This window comes from Ranitomeya imitator, chromosome 9 (assembly GCF_032444005.1).
Source record: "Ranitomeya imitator isolate aRanImi1 chromosome 9, aRanImi1.pri, whole genome shotgun sequence".
Lineage (NCBI taxonomy): Eukaryota > Metazoa > Chordata > Amphibia > Anura > Dendrobatidae > Ranitomeya > Ranitomeya imitator.
In genome coordinates this window covers 134659274-134671499 of record NC_091290.1, presented here as the reverse complement: position 1 = coordinate 134671499, position 12226 = coordinate 134659274, and the positions used below count along the sequence as shown (strand labels likewise).

The 12226-nt window shown below is 49.0% G+C and overlaps 1 long non-coding RNA gene across 1 annotated transcript in view; it reads right to left on the bottom strand.

Moving 5' to 3' along the window:
* The window catches only part of LOC138649028 (uncharacterized), an 868684-nt gene that overhangs the window by 556364 nt on the left and 300094 nt on the right, over nucleotides 1–12226 (bottom strand). The window contains exon 2 of the long non-coding RNA XR_011315225.1: nucleotides 2665–2738. This is a non-coding gene — a long non-coding RNA (uncharacterized lncRNA). The remainder of the gene's footprint in view (nucleotides 1–2664; nucleotides 2739–12226) is intronic.

Genomic DNA, 12226 nt, shown 5'->3' with positions numbered 1-12226 from the left:
TTTGGAGTGTTGTATAACACAGAAAGGTGCCAAAAACATATGATACTCTACAGATGACAATATAGTCATTTTTTTCACCCCAAAAATAAAAATGTGGTCAACTGCCATAGCTATATATTTAGCAATGGACTGCAAAGCCCTACTCCCTGTCTACAGACTGCATTCAGCCACTCTCCCTGCTACTGCAACTCTCTCTCCCTCCCTATGCTAAACGCAGATTGTATCTGATGAGATACAAACAGTAAAGCACAAAATTAGCCCTTACATGGACTGTCAGTATGATGGTTCAGCTTCAGCATCAGTTTCAAAACTGCAAGACTATGATTCATTAAACTGTGCACACACAAGCCTAGACAAGCACTCTCTTGTTCCAATATTAACTGTCACGGAGTTGTGCAATGGCGTGAATGTGCTTAGCCTGGTGGCACATATCCTCTTTTGGGCCACTGATGATGTCACAAGGCCAGCCAATCACAGTAATGTCACTACAAAGATGGCTACGCATTATAGTGATTCCCAGGCAATCCATGCAAGCTTATTGGCTGTGTAACAGGTGCCAAACATGTGGGGCGGGGATTCGAGTTTAGAAATCGAGCACTGGCTAATGCTCATTGAGTGCCAAGTACATCCAAAAACCCAGATACTTGAGTGATATTTGAGTATCACAGAGCACGCTCGCTCATCCCTAGTTACTAAATCTTATTGACGACACACAATATAGAGATAAGTATTTGACACGTGTCTTAACCTTTGAGTTCAGGTTTCTCATAAAGTCCCATTGTCCCTAGTGTATAAGATCCGTCCCTCTTACCCCGCAACCATGGATAACATCAGGCCCCTCTCCCCCAGTGTATAACAACTAGACCTTCACCCTGGTGTATAACATCTGGCCCCTTGCTCTCGTTGTTTAACATCCAGCGCCTCACCCCCGGAGTATAACATCTGGATCCTCATCTACGGTGTATAACATCTGGACACTCGTCCCCGATGTATTACATTTTGACCCTTGCCCCCGGTGTTTAACATCCAGCTCCTTGCCCTCAATGTATAACATCCAGTCTCTGGTGTATAACATCAAGTTCCTCACCCTCGGCATACAACATCTGGACCCTGGTGTATAACTTCTAGACCCCAGTGTATAATATCCAGCACCTCGCCACCAATGTATAACTTCCTGCCCTTCGCCCCACCCCACCCCTATTCCCCCAGTATGCACAGTGGGGGAAAAAAGTATTTAGTCTGCCATCAATTGTGCAGGTTTTCCTACTTAAAATTATGAGAGAGGCCTGTAATTGACATACAGTAGACCACAACTAGCCTAGCCATTCTCCAGATCTAAACCCCATAGAAAACCTTTGGAGGGAGTTGAAAGTCCGTGTTGCCCAGCGACAGGCCCAAAACATCACTGCTCTAGAGGAGATCTGCATGGATGAATGGGCCAACATACCACCAACAGTGTGTGCCATCCTTGTGAAGACTTAACAGAAAACGTTTGACCTCTGTCATTGCCAACAAACGATATATAGCAAAATATTGAGATGAACTTTTGTTAATGACCAAATACTTATTTTCCACCATAATTTGCAAAATAAATCTTGCCAAATCAGACAAGGTGATTTTTTGGATTTGTTTTCTCATTTTGACTCTCATAGTTGTGGTCTACCTATGATGTCAATGACAGGCCTCGCTCATCTTTATCAGTGGGAGAACTTGCACAATTGGTGGTTGACGAAATCCTTTTTTTCCTCACTGTATATCTTTCTCCATATCCATTAATTAGTCGTTAATACAATAATATTTATATTCATTAACAATTGAGATTACACTATCAACGAATTGAGAATACGCAGGAACATTACTAAGTCTGTCTATTAGTTAGACAGTGTAAACTTAGGCTTGACAGCCTAAAGTCACCAAATATATCATAGCAGCTCTTGATGGATGATAAATGCTGCAGCTCGAAGGTCCATTTAGATGGTCCAAATTCTACCAATTAACAGGCGTTGATTGACACTCATTTACTGACCTATTTAGACAAGCTGACGAATTACTGAACAGAACAAAACAGTTATTAATACAATAATGCAGCCACCTTAGTGCATCATGTTATTGGCAGCATATCCCTGGTTTACAAGGGGAGATGTGCTGCCGATGTTGGAGTAAACTATACAGTCACCGGCATGTTTACACGGGGACACTCGGTCGACAATTGTCGACTCATCTAAATGCGACTTTACACATTTTTGGCTAATTTTTTACCACCTACTGGTTGGTTGGGCTAGTTTACACCAATATTTTGAACCAAACTAAGCCAGAATAGTGACTCATTCATCTTAGAAAATTTTCCTAGTGGTTCTTAATCCTTTGAAATTCAGAGTAAGGCTTATTTTGAAATTTTTTTTTTGTGTGTTCGTATCACGGCTGTAATATACAGATTCTCTTATTTCTACTAAACTATACTTAGATCATGATATGCACTTTGTGATGGTCAAATGTTGCTTAATATGTGTGAAATCAGCCTGAAAATCAATTTTTTAAAATTTCGTAACATTCCAATTAGGATTTGTTTCCGTGTCACTATGCTCTAACATCTGTAAATCGCTCTCTAATAAGTCAATACCTCTGCCTGTTCATAGTAATAAAATAAAGTCAACGAGTCCTTACCTTGTAGGTCCAACGTTGAGTGGGTTCTTATGTTAGTAGATATTTGTGCTTCCTCTTCCCATCACTTTGAGAGGCTAGAAATAAATAATTTGATGTAAAAACATGGCAGACTGACAAGTAGAAACATATTTCTTGCTGTCGGTAAGTGTAAGTTATAAACTTGTGATTCCTGCCTGGTTTCACTAGAGACAGACAAGACTCCCAAAGGGTTAGCCCCCACCTAACGTGGAAGGAAAGTATTGATGTTGTAGTGACATATTGGCAGACAACTACATTTGTCAGAAATAATTTAAGGTAATTTCTTTAAAAATCAAGGTAATTGGTGCAGAGGGAATACATCTCCAGGGTTTAAACAATGTGAGTAGGTGAAGAAACCATAAAACATTCTAGATATGAGGGGGAAAAAAGCCTGACTGCCGATGAGATACTTGTCTGTCCTTCGACCCACTTGCCAAGATCTCATAGATCTAGATGGTTGAGAGGAACTATCAGCTCTCTCAACTGTTCGTTATCTCTTGCTTCCAATTTTTGCCTGACCGACAAGATCGTTTTCGTCATGTTTCAGGGTCTTAGAACAATAATTGCTATGTACAGCACAACCGCTATAAGACAATCACCATAAGTTACACTAAAAAGGCAATAAAAAGGTCTTCAGGGGAATAGTCTTCCCAAGAAAGATCACTGGTATTCGGAGTATTTGATGGAACTTAAAATCCGTTAAAGGAAATTTGGGTTGGAAAAGGGCAATCCTCTCAGAACAGCCATTTTTTGGGGAGGTTTCACTGTGGTCAGATAGTTATACGATGAGAAACATATATACCGTATATACTCGAGTATAAGCCGACCCGAGTATAAGCCGACCCCCCTAATTTTGCCACAAAAAACTGGGAAAACTTATTGACTCGAGTATAAGCCTAGGGTGGAAATGCAGCATTTACCGGTGAATTTCAAAAATAAAAATAGATCATTATTTCCCCATAGCTGTGCCATATACGGTGCTCTGCACCGTTCACTGTGCCCCATAGATGTGCCATATACGGTGCCCTGCACCGTTCACTGTGCCCCATAGGTGTGCCATATACGGTGCCCTGCACCGTTCACTGTGCCCCATAGATGTGCCATATACGGTGCTCTGCACCGTTCACTGTGCCCCATAGCTGTGCCATATACGGTGCTCTGCACCGTTCACTGTGCCCCATAGATGTGCCATATACGGTGCCCTGCACCGTTCACTGTGCCCCATAGATGTGCCATATACGGTGCTCTGCACCGTTCACTGTGCCCCATAGATGTGCCATATACGGTGCTCTGCACCGTTCACTGTGCCCCATAGATGTGCCATATACGGTGCTCTGCACCGTTCACTGTGCCCCATAGATGTGCCATATACGGTGCTCTGCACCGTTCACTGTGCCCCATAGATGTGCCATATACGGTGCCCTGCACCGTTCACTGTGCCCCATAGATGTGCCATATACGGTGCTCTGCACCGTTCATTGTGCCCCATAGATGTGCCATATACGGTGCCCTGCACCGTTCACTGTGCCCCATAGCTGTGCCCATATACGGTGCCCTGCACCGTTCACTGTGCCCCATAGATGTGCCATATACGGTGCTCTGCACCGTTCACTGTGCCCCATAGATGTGCCATATACGGTGCTCTGCACCGTTCACTGTGCCCCATAGATGTGCCATATACGGTGCTCTGCACCGTTCACTGTGCCCCATAGATGTGCCATATACGGTGCTCTGCACCGTTCACTGTGCCCCATAGCTGTGCCATATACGGTGCTCTGCACCGTTCACTGTGCCCCATAGATGTGCCATATACGGTGCCCTGCACCGTTCACTGTGCCCCATAGATGTGCCATATACGGTGCTCTGCACCGTTCACTGTGCCCCATAGATGTGCCATATACGGTGCTCTGCACCGTTCACTGTGCCCCATAGATGTGCCATATACGGTGCCCTGCACCGTTCACTGTGCCCCATAGATGTGCCATATACGGTGCTCTGCACCGTTCACTGTGCCCCATAGATGTGCCATATACGGTGCTCTGCACCGTTCACTGTGCCCCATAGATGTGCCATATACGGTGCTCTGCACCGTTCACTGTGCCCCATAGATGTGCCATATACGGTGCCCTGCACCGTTCACTGTGCCCCATAGATGTGCCATATACGGTGCCCTGCACCGTTCACTGTGCCCCATAGATGTGCCATATACGGTGCCCTGCATCGTTCACTGTGCCCCATAGATGTGCCATATACGGTGCTCTGCACCGTTCACTGTGCCCCATAGATGTGCCATATACGGTGCTCTGCACCGTTCACTGTGCCCCATAGATGTGCCATATACGGTGCTCTGCACCGTTCAGTGCCCCATAGCTGTGCCATATACGGTGCTCTGCACCGTTCACTGTGCCCCATAGATGCTCCACATAAATCTCTGCCGCCGCTGCTGCTGCTGCTGCAATAAAAAAAAAAAACACATACTCACCTCCCTTGATTGCAGCTCCCGGCGTCTCGTTCCGGCGCCTCCATCTTCCCGGCGTCTCTGCTCTGACTGATCAGGCAGAGGGCGCCGCGCACACTATATGCGTCATCGCGCCCTCTGCCTGAACAGTCAGAGCGCAGACGCCGGGAAGATGGAGGCGCCGGCCGGGAAGATGGAGCGACGCTCGGCGGCTGGAACGCGGACAGGTGAATATGCTATACTTACCTAGTCCTGGCGATCCTCGCGCTGTCCCTCTGCCTGGTCTTCGGTGCCGCAGCTTCTTTCTCTATCAGCGGTCACTGGCACCGCTGATTAGAGGAATGAATAGGCGGCTCCACCCCTATGGGAGGTGGAGCCGCTTATTCATTTCTGTAATGAGCGGTCCCACGTGACCGCTGAAGAGGGGAAGAAGCTGCAGCACAGAAGACCGTGGGACGGCAGGGACAGCGCGAGGATCGCTGGGACTAGGTAAGTATGCCTCAGCGCCCTCTCCCCCTCACCCGCTGACCCTGCCACCCACCTTGACTCGAGTATAAGCCGAGAGGGGCACTTTCAGCCCAAAATTTTGGGCTGAAAATCTCGGCTTATACTCGAGTATATACGGTAAGTCTAATTGTATGTATTATGTACTATATTATTTTTATTATATAGTAATGTAATTGCTGCTTGACTTCTATCTAAAATTTGGTTATGTGTTTGTCATCATAAGCTTAGTTGTGGAACCAGGTTGAAGATCTAATCACCTGTTTACGAAGACTCATCATCCAATGCGTTGAATAATAAAGTCATTAGAGGAGTTATCTTTTTTTCAGAAAATCCCTGTCCCCTGGTGCAGGGTACCTAAAAAAACAAACCTGGGTCTTTACTCACCCTCTCCAGGTCCAGTGATGAGTTCTTGTTGCTGCTCCCCATATTGTTGGCAGTGCTGACATCACGTTGGCAACTGATCTCAGCAGCTATGCCCAAGTAGACAGAACTTTAGCAAAGTGGACACAATCAGAGATGAGTGGGCTGAGCTCATAAAGATCCGGAGAGTATAGAGAAGGTTTTTTATTCACGCTTATGCGTTTTAGCACCTTTCTCAATGTAAAAACCTGCAGGGCTGCAGCTACAGCACATCAGGCTTCTACAGATAGTGTCCTTAAATAGTCCTAACAGGTGAGCACTACCATCACCTTCACCCCATCTTACTCCTTACAGTACTGCCCTATCTATGTGTATTTGTCCCATCCAGATCTTCCAAAGTAGACAGCACAAGTCACTGAGCTCACCGATTGGCTGAAACACTCTAGGCTGCAGACGATCAAAGACTTTGGGAGCAGCGGCGGAGAGTACGTTCTGGACCGGTGGGAGGGTAGGTAAAATACAAGATAGACATCACACAAAAATAAGGGCCTGAGGAAAATATAAAACCCCTTTAAGAAAGAATTAAAGCCAATAACAAAGGTATAGGTGAAGCAACTTGGTGTTAGGACTGGCGGAACGCACCAAGAGAGATGATATAGATGCGTTCGCAGTCCGGGGTCCACCGTGCAGGTGAAACCTGCTGCTAGGAAATGACAGACAATATGGCGGTATTCAAAAGTATACACGCGTGGGTTAAACCTCACCCAGCGTGAAGAAAGCGATCCTGTTGCGTCACAGGACCGCGGTACCGCACATAGAGCGCGAGCAAGTGGTCAGCGAACTAAACCCCAACAGGGATTGTAGTCCGATTAGACCCTTGCTGGCACTACACCGCTACTGGGTGTGAAAGGAATTATATAATTAAGGCACCGAAGTGCGAACTGTGCCGTGCTGGCAGGCACCACTAAGCACCCAGACGAGGGTCAGGAAGCGCACACTGGCGCGTGGCACCGCACTGGCGGTAACAGCAGTAGACGCTGACACGTGTGTGACACGTTGAGTGATAAGTTGGGCGCTAGATAGCAGCCATACTCCATACGCGAACAATCATACAATAGGGTAGGGGTATTTAAAGAACGACTTGCACTCACAACAAACACACGTATTAAATTGTACACTAGCGCATGGCCGTGCGGTCATGCGCAGTTTATATAGTTGCAGGACAGGAAGCGGCCACAGAAACTTTGCCCTTCCAAGACCTGCCAAGAGGACCAATAGAATGCGCTGCAGAGTCTGAGCACATGACCCTCGATCTCCAACGGGAGATCTTGCCCTGGGCATGCTCAGTGTGCGCAGACAAGGACTTAGTCCCAGAGAAGTCCACTCGCTGCTGACCAGTATAGGCTTTACAGGCAGAAGCTGGAGAAGCAGCAGTAACTCTTCTCACAGAGTCGGACTGAGCGAGACGCTGGGATTGACGTCCCTGCTGAGCAGGCTCCACTGCGGCTGGAGGAGAATGGGAGACCGCAGCGGAGATGGATCGAGATTCCCCCTGTGCAGCAGAGGAAACTCGACTCCTAACATTACCCCCCCTCCTAGGGCCCCCCCTCCTTGGGCCTCGCTACGTTCGAAGGCAGCAATGAGCTGTGGGGCCCGAATGTTTTCAGCAGGCTCCCATGACCTGTTCTCTGGACCATAACCCTTCCAATCCACCAGATAGAACTTTTTGCCGCGTACCACCTTACACCCCAAAATAGCGTTCACCTCGTAATCGTCCGTAGACGAACCCGATGTCCTGGCAGATGACTCGGAAAACCGGGACATGTATACGGGTTTCAAGAGAGACACATGAAAGGTGTCGGTGATACCCAAGCGTGGAGGAAGAGCCATGCGGTAGACCACAGGATTAACCTGTTCGAGAACCTTGAAGGGACCCAAGTAGCGAGGCGCAAACTTAGTGGACTCAACTCGCAGCCTGATGTTACGGGCGGAGAGCCACACCAAGTCGCTAGGAGCAAAGGTCGGAGCGGGGCGCCGATGAATATCGGCGGAGAACCTCATTCTCTCCTTGGAAGCCCGAATGGCATCCTAAGTGCGATCCCAAATGTCCCGTGCCTCCACAGCCCAGTCTGCCACCCTGGAATCAGCAGAAGACACGGGCATGGGCACAGGTACCCGCGGATGCTGACCATAGTTAAGGAGGAATGGGGTCTGTCCAGTGGAGTCAGCTACAGCATTGTTAAGAGCAAACTCCGCCCACGGTAGCAAAGATGCCCAGTCATCTTGTTTAGCAGAGACAAAATGTCGCAGATATGTGACCAAGGTCTGGTTGGCTCTCTCCACCAACCCATTCGTCTCGGGATGATATGCCGAAGAGAGATTCAACTCGATACTGAGAAGGCGACAAAGCTCTCTCCAGAACCGAGACGCAAACTGGGGACCCCGGTCACTGACAATTTTGTCTGGCATACCGTGAAGACGGAAGATGTGTTTAACAAACAATGCTGCCAAGGCCCGTGCAGAAGGTAGCCGGGGAAGCGGCACCAAATGCACCATTTTAGAAAAATGGTCGGTGATAACCCAAATGACAGTACAGCCACGTGACTTGGGCAAACCCACCACAAAGTCCATCCCGACCATCTCCCAGGGCCTGTCTGCCACCGGCAGAGGGTATAACAACCCAGCTGGCCGTTGACGGAGAGACTTATTTTTGGCACAAGAGACACATGCCCGAACGTAGTCTCCAAGGTCACGAACCATATGTGGCCACCAATACATTCTCGCCAACAACTCAGATGTCCTCTTTGCCCCAAAGTGTCCACCCACTCTGGACGAATGAGCCCACGAGAGAACCTCCGGACGCAAATTGATGGGGACAAAAGTCTTGCCCGGAGGCACAGACTCAAGCGAAACCGGAGCTACGGTTCTCAGACTCTCTGAAGGGACAATGAGCCGAGGCTCGTCCTCCTCCTCCACAGTTGACACCAGGGAGCGAGAGAGAGCGTCAGCACGAATGTTCTTCTCCCCGGCAAGATAATGTAGAGTGAAGTGGAACCGGGAGAAAAACAAGGACCATCTGGCCTGACGAGAATTCAGCCGCTGGGCTGTCTGTAAATAGACCAAATTCTTGTGGTCCGTGAAGACTTGGAATGGGAACCGAGCACCCTCCAAGAGATGTCTCCATTCCGAAAAGGCCAACTTCATTGCCAGCAACTCCCTATCCCCGATGGAGTAATTTCTCTCCGCTGGTGAGAAGGTTTTTGAGAAGAAGAAGCATGGATGCTTCCGACCTTGAGCATCCTTTTGATAGAGGACTGCTCCTGCACCAACGGAAGAGGCATCCACCTCCATTAGGAATGGCTTATCCACATCGGGACGATGTAAGATGGGAGCGCTAGCAAAGTGGGACTTAATAGAAGTGAAGGCCTTGGAGACCTCTTCGGACCACGATTTAGGATTCGCTCCCTTCTTGGTGAGGGATACCAAGGGAGCTACCAGGGTTGAGAAGTGAGGGATGAACTGACGATAGTAATTTATGAACCCCATAAAGCGCTGCACCGCTTTCAGAGAATGGGGTTCCTGCCAGTCCATCACTGCCTGTAGTTTGGCAGGATCCATAGCCAATCCCTGGGCCGAGATGATGTAGCCCAGGAAAGGTAAAGACTCCTGCTCAAACATACACTTCTCCAATTTGGCATAGAGGGAGTTTGCCCGTAGGAGGTCGAAGACTTTGCAAACATCTCTCCGGTGGGAGTCAATATCTGGAGAGTAGATAAGAATATCATCCAGATAGACTACGACCGAGGTGGAAAGCATATCCCGGAAGATATCGTTCACAAAGTCTTGGAAAACGGCTGGGGCATTACAGAGCCCGAAGGGCATCACCAGATATTCATAGTGCCCATCCCTGGTGTTAAAGGCCATCTTCCATTCGTCCCCCTCACGGATGCGAATCAGGTTGTAAGCACCCCGCAAATCTAATTTAGTAAATACCCTTGCTCCCCGAAGTCTATCGAATAACTCAGATATCAAGGGCAAAGGATACTTATTCTTAACGGTGATGGCGTTAAGACCCCTGTAGTCTATGCATGGGCGCAATTCCCCATTCTTCTTCTGCACGAAGAAGAACCCTGCCCCAGCAGGTGACACTGACTTCCTAATGAATTCTCTTGCCAGATTTTCCTGGATGTACTGTGACATTGCCTCCGTCTCCGGGAGAGATAGCGGATAAACTCGACCCCGGGGAGGCTCAGCACCAGGCAAGAGATCAATAGGACAGTCATAGGGGCGATGAGGCGGAAGGACCTCCGCCGCCTTTTTGGAGAACACCTCTGCATAAGACCAATACTGCTTGGGGAGAGAGGATAGATCTGCGGGTACCTCAGTAGTAGCAACCTGAACGCACTCCCTCTGACACCTACCCCCACAAGATTCACCCCATCCCAGAATTCTGCCTGAGGACCACTCGATATGAGGAGAGTGGTACCGTAGCCAAGGTATTCCCAACAGGACCTCATCAATTCCTTCAGGAATGACGAGCAGAGAAATTATCTCCTGATGAGATGGCGACATGGACAGAGTAAAAGGGATGGTCTGGTGTGTTATCTGTGAGGGCAATGTCGACCCATTCACCACTCGCACCGTTACTGGTTGAGCAAGCATAACCAGGGGTATTACGTGACGTTGGGCAAAGGCAGAAGACATAAAATTGCCCTCCGCCCCAGAATCCACGCAGAACTCTACCGAGTGGGAGAATGAGCCAATAGTAATTGTCCCCTTAAAGGACAACTTAGAGGCAAACGTCGCCGTGTCTAGTGTACCTCCACCTACTACCACTAGACGCTGACGTTTCGACCGCTGAGGACATCTGGTGGCTAGATGTCCTGACTGCTGGCAAACATGACAGACCCTGAGTGCACAAGCGGTCCGGGACTTAGATCCTGCTTGTGACACTTCCCTGGCCTCATGTGACTCAGGAACCAGGACCGGAAATTCCAGAGGTTTGGCGAAAGTAGGAGCCAGCCGAAACCTCTGCCTACACTGGGCTCGCTCTAACCTCCGCTCGTTAAAACGGAGGTCAATTCGAGTGGAGACAGTTATTAACTCCTCCAGTGTGGCAGGAATCTCCCTAGTGGCCAGAGCGTCCTTTACGTGGTCAGCCAAGCCCCTCCAAAATATGGGGATAAGAGCTTTATCCGACCAATCCAGCTCAGATGCTAAGGTGCGGAATTGGACGGCAAAATGACTGACCAAGGACTCACCCTGAGTTAATGGCAGCAATTGGAGCGCAGTATCATGGGTGACTTGAGGTCCTAAAAAGACCTGTTTCAGAGCGCTCAGAAACAGCGGAGCACTCTGCACCACATGATCGCCACGCTCCCACAGCGGCGTAGCCCATTCCAACGCCATGTCCGACAATAGAGACAGAATAAATCCCACCTTAGCCCGCTCTGTGGGAAAACGTGTAGCCAGGAGCTCGAGGTGAATAGAGCACTGACTCACAAATCCCCTACAAAACTTGCTATCACCAGAACATTTTTCTGGCAGCGGGAGGCGAGATAATGTCGGAACAGGGGTGGCAATGGACATAGTAGCTGCAGCCACGCTGGCAGCCTGTACAGCTACTGCAGTAACATCCACAGCTAAGGTCGCGCTCTCGAGAGCCGCCAACCTACCCTCCAGCTGCTGGATATGCCGCAGAGATTGCTGTTTGTCTGTCATCACTAGCCAGACCCTGGCGCTAGTGTAATGTTAGGACTGGCGGAACGCACCAAGAGAGATGATATAGATGCGTTCGCAGTCCGGGGTCCACCGTGCAGGTGAAACCTGCTGCTAGGAAATGACAGACAATATGGCGGTATTCAAAAGTATACACGCGTGGGTAAAACCTCACCCAGCGTGAAGAAAGCGATCCTGTTGCGTCACAGGACCGCGGTACCGCACATAGAGCGCGAGCAAGTGGTCAGCGAACTAAACCCCAACAGGGATTGTAGTCCGATTAGACCCTTGCTGGCACTACACCGCTACTGGGTGTGAAAGGAATTATATAATTAAGGCACCGAAGTGCGAACTGTGCCGTGCTGGCAGGCACCACTAAGCACCCAGACGTGGGTCAGGAAGCGCACACTGGCGCGTGGCACCGCACTGGCGGTAACAGCAGTAGACGCTGACACGTGTGTGACACGTTGAGTGATAAGTCGGGCGCTAGATAGCAGCCAT